Raw genomic sequence first — 23,504 nt, 5'->3', positions numbered from 1 at the left:
GTGGACCCAATGGCCTTCTGGGAGTTGTAGTTTTTGATGTATGTTTTGTTCTATTTTCTGTACTCCTCCCTGTCCTAATCTAGGTTATTGGACCTACCAGCTTTTCCTCGTCAATGTCACCAAAAAGGAATCAGTATTTAAGAAGATCAAGAGAGTGAGACAGTGAGATGTTATTGTAAATACATTTACTGGCATCTTACAGACTGAGTGCTGGTACTTTAAAACATTACATCCCTTTTGCCCCTAGACATCTAATTGGGAACGTAATACATGTTTGTGGCTGCTAACTTTAAGCTATAGAAGCATGCAACATCTGGTTCGTGAGGCTTGTTCTCAAGGTCTCAATTAAAGATCAGTGGATGTAGCCTAAAGCTTATATTAGAAAATATTTAATTCTAAATCAAATTGTAAAAGCTTTCTCAAGAAGTCCACTGAAAACATATCTTTTTAAATTGTTGGTCATAGATATTGGTTGTTGGAATAGCATCACCTGAGTAATTTTGGGGGAATCCCCCCATTTTTCCACCCACTAAATATTACATATCATAATGTAACAATTTGTAAACATTATTTGGTTTTTATTTGGAAAACCAACCATATTATTTTCTACCATTCGAATAACAAGGAATGAACCTGAAAAAAGGAGAACATTTTGAGAATTAATTTCTATATATATCTCAACAAGACCAGATGAAACTTCTAAATTATCTAAGCTAACAGAGTGTGTTAAAAATGTAAAAGATTGGATGACCAATAATTTTCTCCTATTAAATTCAGATAAGACAGAGATATTACTTATTGGACCAAAAAACATTATACAGAATCTTGTAGATTACAATTTGCAACTAGACTGATGTACTGTTACTTCCTCTACAGTCAGAAATCTGGGTGTTATATTAGACAGCAAGTCTTTTGAAAATAATATTTCCCATGTTACAAAAACAGCATTCTTCCATCTTAGAAACATTGCCAAGCTACGAAACATGTTACCTGTTTCTGATGCAGAAAAGCTAGTTCATGCGTTCAATGACCTCTAGACTGGACTATTGTAATGCACTGCTAGCTGGTTGTCCTGCATCTTCAATAAACAAGCTACAGGTAGTCCAAAATGCAGTGGCTAGAGTCCTTACCAGGTCTAGAAAATATGATCATATTACCCCAATACTACAGTCTTTGCCCCAATACTCCAGTCTTTGCACTGGCTACCTATTAAGTTCCATATCAGTTACAAAATATTATTACTTACTTATAAGGCCCTTAATGGTTTAGCTCCTTCGTACCTAACTAGTCTTCTACCACACTACAATCCATCACGGTCTAAGATCACAAAACGCTGGACTTTTGGTAGTACCTAGGATAGCAAAGTCCACTAAAGGAGGTACAGCTTTTTCGCATTTGGCTCCCAAACTCTGGAAAAGCCTTCCTGATAATGTGTGGGGGTTCAGACACACTTTCTCTGTTTAAATCTAGATTAAAAACACATCTCTTTGGCCAAGCATTCAAATAATGCATCCCATAATTTTGGACTGCAGTTATATCTGATCAAATGTGCATTATGATTCTTTAGCTTGGGTAAAACTAATTAATTTTACTTGGCTGAAACAGCAGCTACGCTAATTATGTTTCTATTTGTTTCTCTGTTTTGCCACGGGATTTACATCCTGCTAACTAGGTTTTACACTAGCTCCAGTCTGGATCCAGAACCCCTTTGAAGAGATGATGCCAACCCCTCAGAGAACCTCAGATGATGCTAACCCTGAAACAACATACAGAACTACCACATTTTGCTATAATTTTGATTGCATAATTGCTGTTAATGGTGTTAATCGTCTATTTGTTTACGTCTTTAATTGATTTTAAATTGTGAATCAATGTGAAACTCAAACCTTAGTATGTTGAGTTGACAGTTTGGACTCTTAAATCCAGCACAGAGCTGCTTCACTCCTGAGTCCTGCAGGTCATTTTTACTTAGGTCCAGCTCTCTCAGGGGGGAGTTTGATGATTGTAGAGCTGAGGCCACAATTTCACAGTGCTGATCAGTGAGATTACAGGATGTTAATCTGAAAAAAAAAAAAAAATGTGGGGCACTCGTTAAAATGCATGTTTGTGCCCCCACCAGATTGAAAGATTTCCTTAGTTAAACAACTTCAATATAAAAGAACTTGCTAGTTGAACACTGGACAAAAGATTGTGCTCACTCTCTGATTTGTTTAACAGGAAGGTCCAAATATATAAATGTGACTTCATTAAAAGCACCTTATGTACATCAGAGAAAAAATGCATGGATTCACTACAGGAGGCCTTTATTCATCCCAAGGAGCCATGTGAGGCATGTTTTATTACGGATGCGTGCACTCCACAGAGGTAAGTTACCTGAGGTAATTTTTTCGGACCTTTTTACAGAAGGTAAAAGTCACCATAATCTTTACTGACATTGATTGTAATAACTGAGATGGCACATTCGGTTGGGACTAAAATCACTAAGAAGCTCTGGTAATAATTACTTTACCCCACCTCTCCATCCCATATCTAACATAACTGTTTTAACTCATCAGGTGAGACTGAAATAATATAAAAGATCTTGCTAGTTGAACACTGGACAACAGATCATACTTACTCTCTGGTTTGTCTAGCAGTGAAGGTCCAAATATTTAAATAAAAAATGTGACTTCATTAAAAGCACCTTATGTACACCAGGGAGGTGTCTTGCAGACTTGAGTTCCAAGTAGGGGTGTGCGATATTGACAAAAATAATATCTCAATATTTTTCTGGGATTTTATCGATAACGATAATTAGACTATATTTTGCTGAGTGTGTTATTGTGCTGGTATCTTAAGGACTGCGATAATTAAACTATATTTTGAATTTTTGATATTCTTCATATTCTGTCTGGTGGTCAGTTCACACTGATAGAAATTAATCTTTTCCAATAATTTTAAACATTTTTTTTTTACATTTTATTGGCATTTTTACCTTTATAAAGCTATTTTTCAAAAAGTCCATTATCTTTTGAGTCAGATACCTTCATTCAATCAGTGAATTATAATAATAAGACATTTACCTAGCAAATTAAATCAGTATTAACAAAATTCATCTTTGCAATGCAGAGGAAACACAGAAGCTGCCTCTGAAGTAGTCTCAGCCTCAGACATCATGCCCACGGACCATTGGCTAAATGTCTGATGCATATGGGGAACAAAAGTGGAAACACTTCAGGAGTGTCAAAGTCATTGGATTGGTTGAATTCTACAGGATTTCCAGGAGACGTGTGTGTCACGTTCTTTAACGTTCTGCCTGGAAACAAATATGCCGTGGCACCAAACCCCCTCACGAAAGATGAAAGCCGTAGTGTTTACAACTGTGATGACGAGCGCTTATCAGGATCAACTAAACATTGGAATTTCAAAAGTATGTAAAATATTTAAAGTTCGCAGCATAGAATCTTTAAAATATGTACGAGAGTTTTACACACTGGTCTGTTATTGTGGCGACATTTCCACGCCTCAAACGTGACAATGAACGAAACGAACTGTGATTGGTTGTTTGATATGTTGGTCAAACGGCCTCATGGGCGGGCCTTGACCAATGAAAGCTGCCATGAATTCCAGACCTTCAGCCATCAGTCTGAAGGTCTGGCTATGCGAGACTACATCTGAAGTGGCATTTTAATGTTTACATATGGTTTAATCCAAGACATGAATGCATTTAACCTGCAGTTACAAATGCATAAATAATGTTTTGATATATTAAACAAAACGTTAAAAACTGATTTTTGAAATTATTTAAATAATAAAAGATACAGTACTTTGAATGTGAAATTAAAACCGCCAGTAGGTGGTAGTAAGTCGCTGTTAATAAGTGAGTAATTGCTATTGAACAAAATCATTCATAAGGCTGATTCATTCAGGAATGAAACACCATCATGTTACTCAGAGACGCAAAACAGTGTTGTGGCTTTGTTTGGAATATTTTTTTTGTCGAAATAGAGCAAAAACAGGAAATATTGTGTCTAAAACGTAAGTCTCTTATTTAACTTCTTGTTTATTGAACTGTTGCAAAAAAATCACATTTGAAATCATGGTCATTTTTGGAGAAAAGCAGCACTCTTCATGTGAAATTAACTAGCCTATATGAAGTGGTATAACAATAAACATTTTATGCCGCCATGTCTTGAATTTGTGATCAATGTAAATGTATTTTAATAGACTGAATCATGCAGTGAAAGAACACACTCTAAATAGATACGTGCATTAGCCTAGATTTCATGTAATGTATGTGTGCACTCTGAAGGGGTATTTTGAATGGTTTTTGCTAAATACTCAATGTCAAATCACACATCGTTAAAACAACAATTATGATATTATCGCAGATGATATCCCTAGTTCCAACCCTAATTAAACACTTTTGCAAGTACAAAACTGGGATTAGCTTGTTTAGGTTTAGAGCAAAACCCAGCAGGATACCAGCCCTTCAGGACTGGAGTTGTAAAAAGGTTTATTTATTTATTTAGTAAAAACCTGTTTTTACTAAAAACTAATAGAATTGATTGTGCTGAGAATCGAAACAACACTAGGCTGCTTGTAGGCTGCTTGTGAACACAAAGCCCAATAAAGCTCATCAAACATCCATGTTTGTTAAATATAATTTTCATATTTTCATACTTACACAGCTTTTTTGCAGTTCCTCACAACAGGTACCAATCTTATTCTGCCCTCTTTTGATTTGATGTTGTACCTATTAAGATTAAACTCATCCAGCACTTGCTCTGACATCAGGATCATGTTTGCCAAAGTTGAGCATTGTGCAAGAGAAAGACTTTTACTTTTTGCTTTAGATTTTAAAAATGCCTGCACTTCTTCAACAAGAGAATTATCTTTCATCTCAATTAAGCAGTGTGACAGATTCATCCACCTTTCAGGACTAACATTGTTTTTTTGACCTCGCTTGAGGTTTTGGATTATTTTCTTTATGGTCTCTGGGTTGTTCTCTGTGTATATCAGCACATCCTGTAAGAGTCTCTGATTGGACTCCAGTGAGACGCCATGAAGAAATCGAAGGAAAAGATCCAGGTGTCCATTTTTACTCTTCAAGGCTTCATTCACTGCTTCTTTCAGAAACACTTCCAGAGGAACATTCTCACACTGAGTTCTGGGCTTTCCTGTCAGGAACATTTTCAGAATCTCACTGTTCTTGTGTAAATAGCAGTAAAACACATACAGTGCTGCAAAAAACTCCTGAAAGCTCAGATGTACAAAGCTGTAAACCTTCCAGTGATAAATCACAGATTCCTCCCTAAAGATCTCAGTGCAAATCCCAGAATACACTGAGGCATCAGTGACGTCTATTCCGCTCTCTCTCAGGTCCTCCTCATAAAACATCACATTGCCCTTCATCAGCTGACTGAAAGCCAGTTCAGCAAGTTTCACAATCACTTCTCTGTTGGACTGCAGGAGTTTCTCTGGATCTCTCTCTTCATACTTCTGATTCCTTACATTTGTTTGAATGAGCAGGAAGTAGATGTACATTTCAGTCAGAGTTTGAGGGATTTCTGCACTGACATCTTGATTCAGGATTTGAAGCACAGTGGATGAGATCCAGCAGAAAGACGTACATGTGGCACATGATGTGGAGGCTTCTTGCTCTTCTGATGTGTGAGATGATTCTGCTGGCTTGATGCTCGTCACTGATTCTCTTCCTGAAATATTCCTCCTTCTGAGGGTCATTGAATCCCTGAATCTCTGTCACACGGTTGATGTAGTTAGAGGGGATCTGATTGGCTGCTGCTGGTCTGGTGGTGATCCAGATGAGAGCAGAGGGAAGCAGATCTCCTCTCAGGAGGTTTGACATCAACACACCCACTGATGAAGTCTCATTCACATCAGAAACTTTCTGACTGTCTGAAAACATCAGCGAAATTCTGCTTTCATCCAGACCATCAAAGATGAACACAACCTTACATTTATCACAAATATTTGTGTCCAGATCTTGAAGTTCAGGATGAAAGTCAAGCAAAAGTCTGTGAAAACTGTACTGATGATCTTTAATCAAGTTCATCTCTCGAAATGGAAGCACAAACATAAAATCTACATCCTGATTGGCTTTTCCCTCGGCCCAGTCCAGAATGAACTTCTGCACAGAGACTGTTTTTCCAATTCCAGCAATTCCTTTAGTAAGAACAGTCTTTATTTTGTCTTTCTGCTCTCTTCTCTTCTCCTCATATCCTGGTTCCGGTAAAGGATTAAAGATGTCATTGCAGTTGATTGGAGTGTCTTGGAGTGTCCTGTAACTTTTCTCTATCAGTAGCACTTCATGTTCTTCATTCACTCCTTCACTCTCTCCCTCTATGATGTACAGCTGTGTGTAAATCCTGTTCAGGAGGGTTTGATTCTCTTGTAGTCTGACTCCCTCAAATAAGCTTTACTTGTTCTTCATGCTGGTTTTGTGCTGGTCTTTGACTCTCTGCAGATTATTATGCACTGGTGGTTGAGAATAGGGATGTAGAGCTGCTTCTGTGTCATGATGATTGATTTGGTTCTGACAGTAGGAGGATGTGAAGGTCTGACAGGACACATATCTGATCTGGTCAGCTTTCCTACCACTTAAAAGATATAACAGAAAAGACCTTAATGAAAACAGTGAAAATGTTTATGTAATATTAAATTATCTTATGGGAAATCATACACAACCACATTTAGAAAGAATTGTTCAATTAATAGACTCCTTTAAAATATAATGAATCTAGTGTGGCCAAATGAATTTCTGATTATTGTCAATACTGTTGTGGTAACCCATGTGACAAAAATATAGTGCATCCCTTAATTTTTGTGTTATTAGACATGCAAAAGAGAAATGACTGAGAGAAGCTTGAAAGTGCACTGTTTAACAAAGCAGTGTTATTTAACTAAGAGGCTACTGATTCTTTTTTTTAGAGTTTTCCTTTAAGTCATGATTTGATGTAGATTATGATTGATTTTATTTAGATTTTTTTTCTCTCTAAAGAACTCCATTGTACAAATAAAATAAATGCAACCATTTTGTCTTGTTATTTCTGTGTACAATATGTGTTCTTGTGTTGAAAGTCTTACTCTACATGAATATACTCACAAAGTATCAAAGGTCACTAATTCATCACTGAGATCAGGGGGCTGCAGTGGAGAAGCTGCTCTCTTTCTCTTCCTGCTGATGATGCTGAGAAAAAGAGATATGTTTTCAGATTGTGTCTCTGTAGATTGTCTGTCTGCTAAAATGTATGTCTTGTAACTATGGTTAGGGAGCACAGTAAGCATCGAGGCTCCCTACTTTTTGCAGTGCACTGTGGCATTTTTAGGGAGTGAATTTTTCAGTGAACTGGATGGATTTTCTATTTGAGACAGTTCTAAAAATGGCAGATTCCCTGATCAGTGCCATGAATACTGAACTGATTCGGACTACAGAGCTAATTCAGACACAAACTTGGATTGCAAAACTCCTAATGTCTCTATTGTGCTGTATGTGTGTTTTTAGGTGTTGCTCAGGGTTGCGTTTTTCAAAAGCATCATAAGCCTTTACAATAACGCAGTGTAACTGCATAGCCATTGGTTCATTAGCTGGCGAGTCAGTGGAGCTGCACGAGCCTATGTCCATGAAGCCCAGAAATATGGGCAGGGCCATCTGGTTATATAAGCGGCATTCTGGCATAGGATCCTCAGGTTACTTTGACTGAAGCGACAACACTGAGTCATGAAGCTACTTGGCATGGCTGGCAACGTTCCTGTATCTCAGGGAACCGAGGTTACATTAGTAACTGAGTACATTCCCTTTCGATACTTTACTCGTACTGCGTTGCTGAGATGCTATGGGGGAACTAGTTCAATCATGCTGTGCTGTGGTAGAGTCTGATATGTGAATTTGTCTTAAGCACCAAAGGGACCCAGAAGGACAAGTATAATTGCGTAAGCCCCTTGAGACAAATGGGCTAAACTTACAGAGGTCATGACTGGCCTGGGGAATCGTTCCAAGAAAACTTATACAGCCTCGGCACTTAGGAAGGGCCAAGAGTGCACAAGAAGTTCAATCAATCATGGCAAGTTTGCGCGTGAAGATCAGGGCTAGTCCTGCCTTATTGTGGGTGCATGCCAACTATGCAGAAATTACCCTAGCCTGTAAGACAGGGAAATCCAGGATATAGAACCTAACAAATGTGGACGGCGAGGGCCAGTCGGCCGCTGCACAAATTTCTGCGATGGACACACCGCTAGCACATGCCCATGATGAGGCATTGCCTCTGGTGGAGTGGGCTCGTACTCCAATGGGTCATTGCAGGCCCAAGGAAGAGTATGCTAGCGTAGCAGCGTCAACTATCCACTTAGAAAGTCTCTGCTTCATGACCAGATGCCCTTTGGTGCGGCCACCGAAGCAAACAAAGAGTTGTTCTGACTGCCTAAAAGGGGCAGAATGTTTAGGGTAAAATCTCAGTCCCCTGACAGGGCAGAGTAAATTCAACTCCTGGTCCTCATCTGAGGAAGGAAGCACAGAGACCGTAATGACCTGTGCTCTGAACTGAGTGGAGAGAACCTTAGGTACATAACCATGCCTTGGCTTCAGGACAACTTAAGGAACACTGGGTCCAAACTCAAGGCAGGTAGGGCTCACAGTGAGCCCCTGCAAGTCTCCCATTCGATTGACCGATGCTAAAACCAGTAGCAGTGCGGTTTTCAGCAACAAGGGCCGAAGGTTGATTGACTGTAGCGGAGCCCTCAGAACAGTGGGCAGATCCCAAGTATAGACAGTGAGGGGGTGAGGCGTTTTCAGCCTCCTGGACCCTTTCAAAAAATGGACAACTAAGTTTTTCCTATGCACCGACTGGCCAGCTATAGGAGCGTGAGAAGCTGTTATAGCTGCTACACAGACCTTGAGCGTGGATGGGGAGCGACTCTTATCCAGCAGCTCTTGCAGAAAGGACAATATCAGGCCACTAACCTTGTGTTCTTGTTCCCTGATTCGCCTGATTACCTACTGAATCAGGGTTATCGGGGGAAAAGTGCAAAGGAGGTTGGCCAGTCGTTGGCCAGAGCGTTCCTGTCCTTCAAAAAATCAGCTGGGCAACGAGAATTGTCTTTTGAGACAAAGAGATCAACTTCTGCCTTGCCAAAGATCTCCAAGATTCTTTGAACCATTGGCAGATGGAGCATCCACTCCTCTGAGGGGACATTGCTACGTGACAGCACGTCTACTACCTGGTTCAATCTGCCCGGCACATGTGCTGCTCTTAGCAAATGCAAGTTGAGCTGGACCCATTCCAAGAGGTGCTTTGTGGAGAGCACTCCCTGGCAATTTATGTAGGATACCACGGTCATGCAGTCCAAGTGGACCAGAACATGGTGTCCCCTTAAGTCTGGCAAGAAGATCTGAAAGGCCTGACACACTGCCAGCATTTCCAGGCAGTTGATGTGTAGACGACTTTCCTCTTTCGACCAATGGGCGAAAGTTGGTTTGCCATCACACAGAGCTCCCCAACCTGTGTTGGAGACATCTGTCGAGACAACCTTCCTCCTGGAGACCATTCCCAGAGCCACACCCTGTTCCATCCACTGAGGATTTTTTTCCAAGGAGCTAGAACTGGCACACAGGCTTGGTCCACCTTTACGCCAAGCGTGGAACGGAACTCATGTTTTCAGCCAGTGCTGAAGGGACCGGATATGCAGCAGGCCCAGCTGTAGCACTGGAGAAGCTGAGGCCATGAGGCCCAGCATTTTCTGAAATTTCTTGAGAGGGAAAGTGGTTCCTGTTACGAAGGAAGCCACGAGCCACTGTATGGTCAGTTCATGTTCTGGCGTGACTATCGCCCCTTATTTGGGAACAGTCAAAAACTGTTTAAAGGAATGATATTCATTGGCTGGGGGACAGTGCGCTCTTGGCAAAGCTGACCCTGAGTCCCAGTCATTCTGCATGGCTGAGGAGGAAGGATCTGTGAGATAGTAGCTTGGCTTCTGACTGGGCAAAAATGAGCCCATCATCCAGGTAATTCAGAATGCGAATTCCCATCTGCCTCAGAGGGGAAAGAGACACATCCATGCACTTTGTAAAAGTATGAGGAGCCTACGAGGAATCTAAAGAATCCCCTGTGATGGGGGCTATCTGGATGTGAAAGTAGGCATCTTTCAGGTCCTGAGAAAAGAACCGGTCCCCTGGGCATACTTGCGAGAGGATCTGTTTCAGTGTAATCATCCTGAACAGCCATTTCATGAGGGCGTGGTTCAGGTGCCTGACTCGCTCTGAGCTGGGGAAACCTTCTCTATGGCTCCTTTGCCAGCAAATTCATCACCTTGGTGAACAGGATGTGTGCGTCTTGCTCTCAACTGAGGTGGGAACCATGTAGTTGAATCGTGGAGGTCCCAACCTGACACTCCAGGGATGGCCTGCCAGGCCTCGGCCCACGTGACAAAAGGTTGGATTTGCGAGTGAAGCAGAGCGAGACACAAACTCTCATAGTGGAAGCGGTCTGTCTCAGTGAGCGCAGCCTCAGCATAGGCATGGCCCAGGCGATCGGTGCACTAAAATTCAAAGCTATCAGCTGTCAGAGATATGAAAACATTGGTGACAGCATTCTATGAAAATGAGAGGCGCTGATCCTCACGTGTAAAACACTGTGTGCAGAGTAAAGCATGCGGGAGCATGTGAAATTCTCAAGCCTGATTGCTTAAACCAGCGAGTTTGCAGTTACTTTCTCTGAGGTAACTGGGTGGGGAAAAATGCAAGAGCAGGGGAGGCAGGGCCACCTTCACTGAAGAAGGGGATCCGCGAGTGGAGCAGGGATAGACTTGTGTTATCTTAGTCAAAGCAGCCAGTATCAGTGAGCGCAGCCTCAGCGACACATACACAAGTGCTAAGATCCAATTCACCTAGAAGTAACTCATGTGTAACACGCACTGACAGCGGGATGTGTGCCGGTGTGAAATCACTCAAGCCTGATTGCTCAACCCATGAGTTCGCCGTTTCTTCCTCCGAGGTAACTGGGAGGGGGAAAAACTTGAGAGTGGGAGAGGCGGGACCGCCTTCATTAAGAAGGAGATCGCACACGCTTTCGGGTTAAAGCAGCCCCAGCGACACACACACACACAAATGTGAAATTGGCAGCGATAGAGAGGTGACAGTAGGGCTGGGCAGTATATCGAATTTGTACAATATATCGATATTTTCTTTATAAGCGGTTCGATATGAGGCAATACTTTTTATATTGATATACAGTAGATTGATACGAGCACATCTGAAAACATAGCGGACTGCTGCGGAGAAAGTGCATAATCCAAATTGTTCTAAACATGGGACAGGCTTCGTATTAAGGCCTTTAAAAACTGGTAAGACATAGTATATTTTAAAGTATCGCATAGTTTATGCGCCTCGGCCCATCATATGCTCTGACAGAAAGGCTGCGTGTGCCACTGACAGAGACTCTAATCTTCTCGTGCTGTTTAATGTGTTTGAGATGTGCTGTCTTCCTGAATGCATAACTTACATTTCACTGGTATATTCTCTGTCTGTAAATATTAGAAAGTCATGGAAATATTTCCATTTTGCTGTCAGGAGTGCATGAGCCTTCTACTTTGCGATTCTCCGCTAAACTTCACAGACTTGAACGAGTGCTGCCGCGTACATGCGCCCCAAACAGACAGAGCTCAATTAAATATGAGCGCAATAATTCTGACTAAAACTACATTTCACTGAAATATTTGTAGTTGAACAATAAATGTAACATGTAGAATTTTAAACCAACAGGTAAGTCTATTTTATTGTAGCACTGACTGTAAAGTGACTGTAATGGGGTAATCAAATAGCCTAACACATCTCTGTGCTTTTGTTCTCATTTACAGGTGCTGGTCATATAATTAGAATATCATCAAAAAGTTGATTTCACTAATTCCATTCAAAAAGTGAAACTTGTATATTATATTCATTCATTACACACAGACTGATATATTTCACGTTTATTTCTTTTAATTTTGATGATTATAACTGACAACTAAGGAAAATCCCAAATAGTGAATTTAACTTCCACTTTAAAAGCCTTATTTTTGTTTTTAGATTGCAATGTTACAATGTTAGAATGAAATGTGATTTTAACCCTTTTTTGCACATAATATAAAGGCTTACATGGTTACATTCACTATATTTGTTTTTATAGCCTTGTATTGTTTTGTTGGACAACATTGGGTGTTAAGCGAAATACATATATATTAAATACATATTAAAAAAAATTCAAATACAAAAATGAAAATACAGAGATATATACCCTATATCGCTAATCGGCCCAAATATACAGAGATTTGAATTTTTGCCCATATCGGCCAGCCCTAGGTGACAGTGCCCTGCTCTGATCCACCTAGGAGGATACAGCTGCTTGATGCAACGAGGGACGCTGATCCACGCGTATAAGACACACCGGCAAATTAAAGTGCAGCAGGGAGAGCGAGCACACAGGCATGCGATCGCTCACACCTGGTTACTCAGCTCCGTAGCTCCACTCTTTCTCTCTCTGAGCTTTTGCTGAGAAAGGAGACATGGGAGAGTGGGGTTGCCTTCATTGAAGAAGTCGGGCTACAAGCGGAGAAGAGTGAGAATCATGTTCTCAGTAAGAGCATCCCTCCTCAGTGAGCATGCAGTCTCTGTGTGAGGGCTGGCCAGACAGGCGACGCACTCACTGCCCTTCTGCATCGTGCAGGGATGACATTTGCAACAATGTCACTAGTGAATTTGCTCTTTTAGAAATTACCTCTTAGAATAAGTTATTTTAGGCTCTCCGGATGGCTACAGGGGATCTCAGAGAACAGCTGCTGCAGGCACTGAAGGCGGCAAGCGGGAGCAGCAAAGTCAGCTGTTCAACGAGGCGTTTCAACAGCAAGAAGGCTTCGAGTCTCATAGATCAGTGAAGAACGTCGTTGTCGCTGAAGGAGAAGAAATCTGAGGATCCTGTGCAAGAATGCCACTTATATAGTCAGCCTTTGGTGGGTTTCATGGCCATAGGCTCATGCAGCTCTGCTGACTCACCATTGGTTCGTTTTACAACTGCATGAACCAATGGCCATGCATTTACACTGCGCTATTGAAAGGGCTTCAGTATCGGAGAAAAAGGAGTTTTCAGCGTCTCTGAGCATCTCCACATGAACTTCAGCTGTGTCTGAAATCCATCTAGTGCAATACATCTGGTATCATCATAATTTGAAAATGAATAAATACTTTCAACTTAAACATAAATCTTTATTTAGAATTGATTTAGATGGCAACTACTTAATTCTGAATTTTTATTATAGTATTTATCACAAATAAAGCAATTTTTAAAAAATATATATATATTATATTATTTATTCTTAAATATTTAAATTAAATAGAAGCAAATAATGTAACAAACAGTTCACTCAGTAATCTGGTAAGTCTGTACACACTGGTTAGCATTAATTTCACATACAGCACATTGAATATGATATGAATACGTCATAGCGGCATAGTGGATATAGCACACCATAGTTTGAAATCAAGGATTAATGTTTCTAAATGCTTTTAGATGTTTTTAAACCCTTTTAAACACTTCTGCATTTCTGGACTGCAGCCAGGCCAGCCCCCACATTGTGTTATTTTACACGCATATACTAGGCATCACGGAAATAGCATCTAAAATATCATTTCAAAATGAAAGTGATCTTCCGCTGAACGTGATTTTGCAAACATTTATTCAGTCAATAAAGAATAAAGAAATAAATTAATAAAATAAATAATGACAAAGTAAATAAATAAAAATAATACAAATAATAAAACTCCCTGTTTTTGCAGACCACTTTCACTTCAAATTGGTAGTACATCATCTCAGTGTCACTCACACAATGATAGAGTTATTTTTTTTTTGGTCATAAAACATCAGAGAACTTTTTTGAACAGTCACATTATCAGGCATCATTTTTAGCATTTGTACTATTTTATATTTAATTACTTTATGTCGTTATCTAATAATATTATTCATTAATTACTGACAGACTCACTGAATAAATGAATGAGAAATCAAGTTCAGTCGAAAATCACTTATATGTTGAAATTAGTTTTTACATGTTATTACCATAATGCCTAGTCTATTAGTGTACCGCAAAACACTGGGGGCTAGAAGGACCAAGTCATGTAATGGCACAACAATTCAGTTTGCATGGGGCGACCGTTACACTCATTTTTATGCAGTCTACAAATTCACACTTTAGACAATCTCACAGCTCAAATTAACAAAATTTAATTAAATTAAACATTTATTAGATATTCTTTTTAAACGAATTTTTAATGCTGAATCCTGATGGTAAATGAGAAAGTATTTTTGCAAGCACTATAAAAAAATTTTGTTATAGCTTTTACTTTGAAAAGTTCTGTTTAATAATTCATTATTCAGGAATGTTAAACAGTAAACTAATGAAGACGCTGGCGTTCTCAGCACTGTCAAAATAAAAGTCTTGCTTCCAACATATCAGCCGCAAAAAAAAAAAAAAAAATGAATGAATGAATGCATGTATGCATGAATGAATAAATGAATAAATGAATAAATGAATAAATGAATAAATTAATATTAATTATTATTATTATTATTATTAACTGCTCCATTTTAAATTAATCTTATTATTATTAATATATTACTGTTTATAGAACAAAACCTCTGTGAGTGAATCATCATGTTAAATTCATTCACATCTAATGTCATGATACTCACACAGAGTCAGAGGTGTGAACATCACTGAATTCAGGGGGCAGAATCATGGAGTTGTTACTCTTCATAGATACACAGCTGAATCCTGGAGATGCTGTTCTATTGGTGTGAAAACCACTGAGTTCAGGGGGCAGAATCATGGAGTTGTTACTCTTCATAGATACACAGCTGAATCCTGGAGATGCTGTTCTATTGGTGTGAAAACCACTGAGTTCAGGGGGCAGAATCATGGAGTTGTTACTCTTCATAGACACACAGCTGAATCCTGGAGATGCTGTTCTATTGGTGTGAAAACCACTGAGTTCAGGGGGCAGAATCATGGAGTTGTTACTCTTCATAGACACACAGCTGAATCCTGGAGATGCTGTTCTATTTGGTGTGAAAACCACTGAGTTCAGGGGGCAGAATCATGGAGTTGTTACTCTTCATAGACACACAGCTGAATCCTGGAGATGCTGTTCTCGGAGTGTGAAAATCACTAAGTTCAGGGGGCAGAATCATGGAGTTGTTACTCTTCACAGACACACAGCTGAATCCTGGAGATGCTGTTCTCTGAGTGTAAAAATGACTGAGTTCAGGGGGCAGATGCGTGGAGTTGTTACTCTTCACAGACACACAGCTGAATCCTGGAGATGCTGTTCTCTGAGTGTGAAAACCACTGAGTTCAGGGGGCAGAATCATGGAGTTGTTACTCTTCACAGACACACAGCTGAATCCTGGAGATGCTGTTCTCTGAGTGTAAAAATTACTGAGTTCAGGGGGCAGATGCGTGGAGTTGTTACTCTTCATAGATACACAGCTGAATCCTGGAGATGCTGTTCTCTGAGTGTAAAAATTACTGAGTTCAGGGGGCAGATGCGTGGAGTTGTTACTCTTCATAGATACACAGCTGAATCCTGGAGATGCTGCTCTCTGAGTGTGATCAGGAGCCTCCTGCTCTCTCTCCTCATACACACTCATTTCTCAGGCTGTTTTTTTCTGATTCTCTTCTTCCTCGATGAGAGACTTGATTTCAGTCCTGTATGTGAAAACAGAGAAAAATCACTGTATTTTAACCCAACTGAGTCTCAATACTGGCTGGTGAGCAGATGTGAGGAGGCACAGTAACCAAAGTGGCCAATAATGCTAAATGTTTACTTTGATTAGTGGCAGTGCAGCACAAACAGATGCGTTTACTCACTGATCAGTCTCAATCACGCGACCAGTGCTGTGAAGTCCAGTAAGAAGTACTTGAATTTAGCCAAGAACACAAATGTCTCTTTGATTTAAGCTGGGGACATACTACACGACTTGCAGAAACATCGTTACTATTGACTGGAGCAGATTCTAGTCTTTGACAGTAAGAGAGGAGTACAAACCTAATGACTGTGTGTGAGGTGTGTGAACTTGCAAGCATGATGTCAGACACTGTAGTATGCTCTGGTCCCCTCCCTGCTTACCGTGGTGATGAGATACATAGCAGATTTTTGTCACTCAATGGCTGGATGTCTAAGTGGTGCCCGCAGAATAACATAGGTTTCATAGACAATTGGACAAGCTTTTAGGGCAGACCTGACCTGTTGAAAAGAGATGTTCTTCATCCCTCCTGGGGTGGTGCCGCTCTTCTCTCTAGAAATATGGCACATAGTCTTAGAGTTGGACTTGACTAACTGGGGCCCCAGGTCAGGAAGGAGACAGACTGGCTAAACTGACCGTCTGCTAGCTGCCTCACGGGTCAGGAAGGAGTGTTAATTCTCAGCACAGAGACTCTTTCACCTAGATATCACACTATAGAGACTGTGTCTGTTCCCCGGGCTAGAATATACAAAAAACGTCGAAACCAATTTAAGAGCAATAATTTAACTGAGGTTCAACAAATAAAAAACAGATGCAATACGGATAAACAAATGATAAAGCTTGGCTTACTGAATATCAGGTCCCTTTCTACGAAAACACTTTTTGTAAATGATATGATCACTGACCATAACCTAGATGTGCTCTGTTTGACAGAAACCTGGCTAAAACCTGATGATTACATTATTTTAAATGAGTCTACCCCACAAGATTACTGTTATAAACATGAGCCACGTCCAAAAGGTAAAGGGGGAGGTGTTGCTTCAATTTATAACAATATTTTCAAGATTTCACAGAGGGCGGGCTTCAAGTATAACTCGTTTGAAGTAATGGTGCTTCATATAACATTATCCAGAGGAACAAGAGTTAATGATTAATCCCCTGTGATGTTTGTACTGGCTACTGTATACAGGCCACCAGGGCACCGACAAGTCACGTAACTCAAACTGTTTGAGTAAACAGATTGCCTTTACTTAAACCATGTAAGTTTTAAAACTTTGCAATTAAGTAATTAAGTGATTAATTAAGTGCTGATTGAGCATTAGTGATGAACAGCTGCTGTTAACAAACAGAATCACTGAAGAAAAAAGAAACACAAGAACTACTACAACTGACTTCCAACACAGCCTTAGATGAAATCAACTGAAATAAAATACATTAAATCTCTCATGATCTGATTAAACAACCCCACAATTACTATAATCAATCCAACTAATTACACAACATCTATTTAATCGGAGATTAGACTCTGAACAGTTCAATAATTGATGATTATCATCATCAATATACAGTATAACATCCAACACCTAATGATATTTTCGCTGGGCTTTTGAGTTATAACAAATGTGTTTCAGAAACATATGGTTACAACCACCAGAGAGGAAAAAAATTAGTTAATTCTCAATAAGATCTTCTGTAGACATCTGACAGAAATAAAGTCAGTCTGGTTATTAATAAGTGGAGCTGGTTATGCTGTTTGTGGGGTTGTTTACTGAGATCTTGAGAGATTTCATGTATTTTATTTCAGTTTATTTTATCTAAGGCTGTGTCTGAAGTCAGTCGTAGTTCTTGTGTTTCTCTTTTCTTCAGCGATTCTGTTTGTTAACAGCGGGTGTTCATCACTAATGCTCAATGATCATTCAGTTAATCACTTAATTACTTAATTGCAATGTACTGTATATCTTCTTTTTTTCTGAACTCAACTGAATTAAGTTCAGAGTACTCATAATTGTTAGTTTCAAAACTTAAATGGTTTAAGGCAATCGGTTTCCTCAAACGGTTTGAGTTAACATAACTTGTAAGGTTTTAGTGAGGCTGTGTCTGAAGTCAGTTATAGTTCTTTTCTCTCTTTTCTTCAGTGATTCTGTTTGTTAACAGCAGGTGTTCATCACTAATGCTCAATTATCACTCAATTAATCACTTAATTACTTAACTGCAATGTATATCTTCTTTCAGTGATCTCAACTGAATTAAGTTCAGAGTACTCACAACTACTGTATTAGTTTTAAAACTTAAATGGTTGAAGGCAATCGGTTTCCTCAAACGGTTTGAGTAAACCTAACTTGTCAGGTTTTTAAGGATATCTGTTTACTCAAACGGTTTGAGTTAAGTTATTTGTCGGGTTTTACAGTGTGCAGATAAAGTTTTAATTGTTGGTGATTTTAATATCCATGTTGATAATGAAAAAGATGCATTGGGATCAGCATTTATAGACATTCTGAACTCTATTGGGGTTAGACAACATGTCTCAGGACCTACTCATTGTCGAAATCATACTCTAGATTTAATACTGTCGCATGGAATTGATGTTGATGGTGTTGAAAATTATGCAGCCAAGCGATGATATCTCAGATCATTATTTAGTTTTGTGCAAACTTCATATAGCGAAAAATTGTAAATTCTATTTCTTGTTACAAGTATGGTAGAACCATCACTTCTACCACAAAAGACTGCTTTGTAAGTAATCTTCCTGATGTATCCCAATTCCTTAGCATATCCAAAACCTCAGAACAATTGATGATGTAACAGAAACTATGGACTCTCTCTTTTCTAGCATTTTAAATACAGTTGCTCCTTTACACTTAAGGAAGATTAAGGAAAACAGTCTGTAACCGTGGTATAATGAGCACACTCGCACCCTAAAGAGAGCAGCCCGGAAAATGGAGCGCAGCTGGAGGAAAACAAAACTAGAGGTTTTTCGTATTGCTTGGATGGAAAAGTAACCTATCCTACAGGAAAGCATTAAAAACTGCTAGATCTGATTATTTTCTGTCTCTATTAGAAGAAAACAAACATAACCCCAGGTATTTATTCAATACAGAGGCTAAATTAACGAAAAATAAAGCATCAACAGGTGTTGACATTTCCCAACTGCACGGCAGTAATGACTTTATGAACTACTTTACTTCTAGGATCGATACTATTAGAGATAAAATTGTAACCACGCAGCCGTCAGCTACAGTATCGCATCAGACAGTGCATTATAGATCCCCTGAGGAACAGTTCCACTCATTCTCTACTATAGGAGAGGAAGAATTGTATAAACTTGTTAAATCATCTAAACCAACAACATGTATGTTAGACCCTATTCCATCTATGCTCCTAAAAGAGGTGCTTCCAGAAGTCATAGATCCTCTTCTGACTATTATTAGTTCCTCATTGTCATTACGATATGTCCCCAAAACCTTCAAACTGGCTGTTATTAAGCCTCTCATCATCTTTACATGTTACCCTTGGGAAATATCATCAGGAAACATGGTGTTAGCTTTCACTGTTATGCTGATAATACTCAACTCTATATTACTTTGCGGCTCGGCGAAACATACCAATTTGAAAAACTAACGGAATGCATAGTCGATATAAAAAACTGGATGACGACTAATTTCTTACTGCTAAATTCTGAAAAAACAGAGGTGTTAATTATAGGACCTAAATACTGTGCATGTAATAACCTAGAATGCTGTCTAAGACTTGATGGCTGCTCTGTCAATTCCTCGTCATCAGTTAGGAACCTGGGTGTGCTATTTGATAGCAACCTTTCCTTAGAAAGCCAGCATTTATAAAACTGCATTTTTCCATCTCAAAAACATATCTAAATTACGGCTTATGCTCTCAATGTCAAATGCAGAAATGTTTATCCATGTGTTTATGACCTCAAGGTTAGATTATTGAAATGCTCTATTGGGTGGTTGTTCTGGACGCTTAGTAAACAAACTCCAGCTAGTCCAAAATGCAGCAGCTAGAGTTCTTATTAGAACCAGGAAGGAACTATGACCATATTAGCCCGGTTCTGTCAACACTGCACTGGCTACCTATTAAACATCGTATAGATTTTAAAATCTTGCTTATTACTTATAAAGCCCTGAATTGGTTTAGCACCTCAGTATTTGAACGAGCTCTTGTTACATTATAGTCCTCCACGTCCGCTGCATTCTCAAAACTCTGGCAATTTGATAATACCTAGAATATCAAAGTAAATTGCGGGCGGCGGATCCTTTTCCTATTTAGCGCCTAAACACTGGAATAACTTACATTCATAATCGGCATTACAGTTGTGTAGTGTGATCTCAGCTTTAGTTCTTTTAGTTTACATTCAGCCCTGACGTTCTCAACAACACTGACAAGTACGAGAAACACTATGCCATGAACAATCTCATAAGAAGGCTTTTCTATGGATTTACTGTAGTAACGCTAACTGCACCATATTGGCAGAAATGTGGAATATACATGGAGATTTATGATGTATATATTAATGTAGACCTGTATTAAATGTATTAAAGGAGTAATAGTTGTTATTAAGCTAAAGCATGTGTGAATTTTATTTAAACTAAATGTATTTAGACTACTGTTTTCAAAGAAATACACAGTTAAATTTGACCATGGTAGTGAGGTGTATGGTTTTACCCTTGGTCATCATGATCTAATCGTGTGATACTACAGTATAGATGACCAATCATTAAGTTTAATAAAAGTAGAGTCCTAACATCATGATTTTTTACAGATGTTACTTTTTTTTGTTAATGAACAAAAATGTACATCTGCATCGTGCCATTAAAGTCAGGGAACACAAACCTGTTTCATGATTTGAAACAATATCACCCGTTAAACCAAGCAAAAACTAATAAATGAATTACTCTATTAAGATATGTTGTTAAGGAAAAATTACTAAAAATAACTTAAGTTTATTCATGCATTTTTTGATATAGAATAGATATAGATTTGAGTGCCATTTGAAATTTTCTTTAAATTTAACCAATTTCATAAGTGTTAAGGAAGCGACACACGGATCAAGAGGCTTCACATCATGCCACATGACTAGCTGTGTCTCATTTGGAAGGCTACTCCCTCCGGAGGTTGCATTTGTCAGCCATATTTGTCATTAAAGCTGCCTCATTTAAGAAACAAAATGAAGTGAAGCCTTTGAAATGAGACACAGAGTGACGCTTAATTGACAACAGAACAAGCATGATGAAAAACATGGTTAGTTATCTGTAATCTTTCTGTCATGATGTGTTGAACTAACTTATACATTAAGTGTTTATCTGCTAAAATGACTGTATGTGTGCACTTTTTATTTTTCATTTTATTATTATAGCTTGAATTTGTTGTCATGTTTTATTGAATAGAATCCAAACAGTTCATATTTGGATGTCTCTCGGGTTTTGGAGTCTCTACTAATGAACAGGAGGAGTTGAATCAGGTGTGTATGATTAGGATTAGGCAGACATACAAAATGTGTGAGAGTTAGTAGGGTGATCAGATGTCCCCGTTTTCTGGGGACAGTCCCAGTTTTTGGTATCCTGTCCCCGACTAGAGTTGTCCCTGGAAATGTCCCCGTTTTACAGCATGTTCAAAACAACAGGCAAATACACTGGAAAAGCCCAACCAATTTAGCCAGCTGGCTATCATATGATTGTGACTATTTTCACCAACAGAGAGCGCTGCAAGCTGATTACTTGGTCGCAACTCGCAAGCTTTTATACAGTCAATGCTCGCAAGCCGTTACTGTAGCCATGAAAAGCTTGGACGAGAGCAGAGCACTATTATCATCAGTTATCAAAAGAGACTGCGTTATATACATATTAAAACAAAGTAATAATGTTTGTGTGCAGTATATAACAAGACATGTAGGTTGTGGGATTGTTTTGCACACAATAGTCCTATTAAACATTCCTGAAACTCCGTGTAACAACTCTGAAGTCTCTGATATGAATGATATAAAAAAATAATAAACTAATCAATCACACTTGCACAATTACATTTGCAGAAAGCACATACTTCAATATGAGCCTAAAATGCTAAATATTAATCATGATTAGGGATAGAAAAGATCCATTTCCAGAAACATATTTTAATTGAAAGGGAGTAGGTATGTAGCCTACACACAGTTGTGAAAATGTTAAATACAGTTAGAAAATAACATATTTGTTGTTTTATTTATCATATGTTATCATATTTATTGTTTTATTTTAATGTGTTTTTGTAAAGCCATAATTTTGTTAGAATACCAGCCTGTTTTGAGATGTTTGCAGGGGTGTAAAATATGCTACTTGAGTAATTTTCCTTTGTTACTGTACTTAAGTATTATTTTTGGGGTATTTGTACTTTAATTATGTAAAATGTAAACTGCTTACTTGTACTTGATTACATTTCTGAAGAAGTTCTCATTAATTTTACATTTTTATTTTATCTCATGCACATTAATATGGTAAACCGAAACTCAAAAGTTCTTATGATGTGCAAGAACCAATGAGGTTTGTTTTCACGCATCAAGCACAAACATTTCAGCTTCGGTTATAACTTTAACCAGGTAAATTCCTGGCATCAAAAGTTTGTTGTTAAATGAGGAAGCATTTTGAGGTAGCAAAGTTGCTTTTTTTTTCTCAAAAAAAAAAAAAAAAAAAAAAAAAAAAAATATATATATATATATATATATATATATATCCATCTATCCATCCATCCATCTATATTTTTTTTTTGTTCATTTTGATATATTTGTAAGCTGTAGTATATTGGCTGAATGCACAAAATGGCTGAATGCAAATACTATCAGAGATGGGAATTTAAATACAATTCATGTTTTGGTAGGGATGACAGCTTTTTTTAAATTAAAAGTTACAAATTTCCAAAACGTGTTTAAATGAGCATTGTATGTTAAATTAATTATAAATCATGTTTAGTGATGTTTTTACCAGGGAGTTTACTTTTTACACCCCAGGCTATTTGCGATAGTTACTATTTTTCAGGGTGATTTTTGGTAAATTTTATTAAAAATAAAAAATAAAAACTAGGGTAAGTTTGATCCTCAAACACAATTATGATATTAATGTATGGAACCCACAACAATAAAATAAAATAAAATAAAATAAAATACAAAAACACTGTCCCCGTTTTTAAATTCGTAGATAATGACAAGTGAGATTTCAGTGATATTTTGACCACTGAATTAGGAAATGTCCCTGGTTTTCATTTCAGAAATCTGGTCACCTTAGAGTTAGGGTACTACAGGCCCAGAGTTGGCAACTGTCCAGGGCTGCGTTTCCCAAAAGCATTGTAAACCTAAATTGAACGTAGCTCTATTTGTTTAAGTGGGTCTACGATGTCTACTTAACATAATCTTACGATGTTTGTGGGAAACACAGCCCAGGGCCGCCTGTTGTTCTTCTGTCTGCCGTGAAGTCGATCTCGCGAGTTCAAACATATTTAACGTGTTTGAGTTCAACATAATGTTTAGACACAAAAGGTCCTTATTGATATTACAGCTACGAAATGTTTTAATGAACTTACCGTAACATGCAAAGACACTTGATTTTCAATCATCCGAAATGGCGTCTAGTCATCTGATTCGATCGCTTTCGGTTTCTTTTTGTCAGTCACGTGAGTTCCGCTTCCTTCAGCGCCGCATTATCGACTGAACGCGATGAGGTTTGAATCCAGTATGCGTGCTTTACGTAATCG

At 38.6% G+C, this 23,504-nt stretch overlaps 1 protein-coding gene and 1 long non-coding RNA gene across 2 annotated transcripts in view; both read right to left on the bottom strand.

The window, feature by feature from the left end:
* Positions 1 to 23,504, bottom strand: part of LOC109094670 (NACHT, LRR and PYD domains-containing protein 3-like) — a 392,152-nt gene that overhangs the window by 25,909 nt on the left and 342,739 nt on the right. The window lies entirely within an intron of this gene.
* Positions 7,112 to 23,433, bottom strand: LOC122134478. Its single transcript, XR_006154352.1, has 3 exons — positions 23,334 to 23,433; positions 14,718 to 15,732; positions 7,112 to 7,189 (listed from the first exon to the last, which is right to left on the bottom strand). It is a non-coding gene; the product is annotated as an uncharacterized LOC122134478 (long non-coding RNA).

The sequence above is a fragment of the Cyprinus carpio genome, chromosome B3 (assembly GCF_018340385.1).
Source record: "Cyprinus carpio isolate SPL01 chromosome B3, ASM1834038v1, whole genome shotgun sequence".
NCBI classification, from domain to species: Eukaryota; Metazoa; Chordata; class Actinopteri; order Cypriniformes; family Cyprinidae; genus Cyprinus; species Cyprinus carpio.
This window is presented reverse-complemented; position numbering and strand designations above follow the sequence as displayed.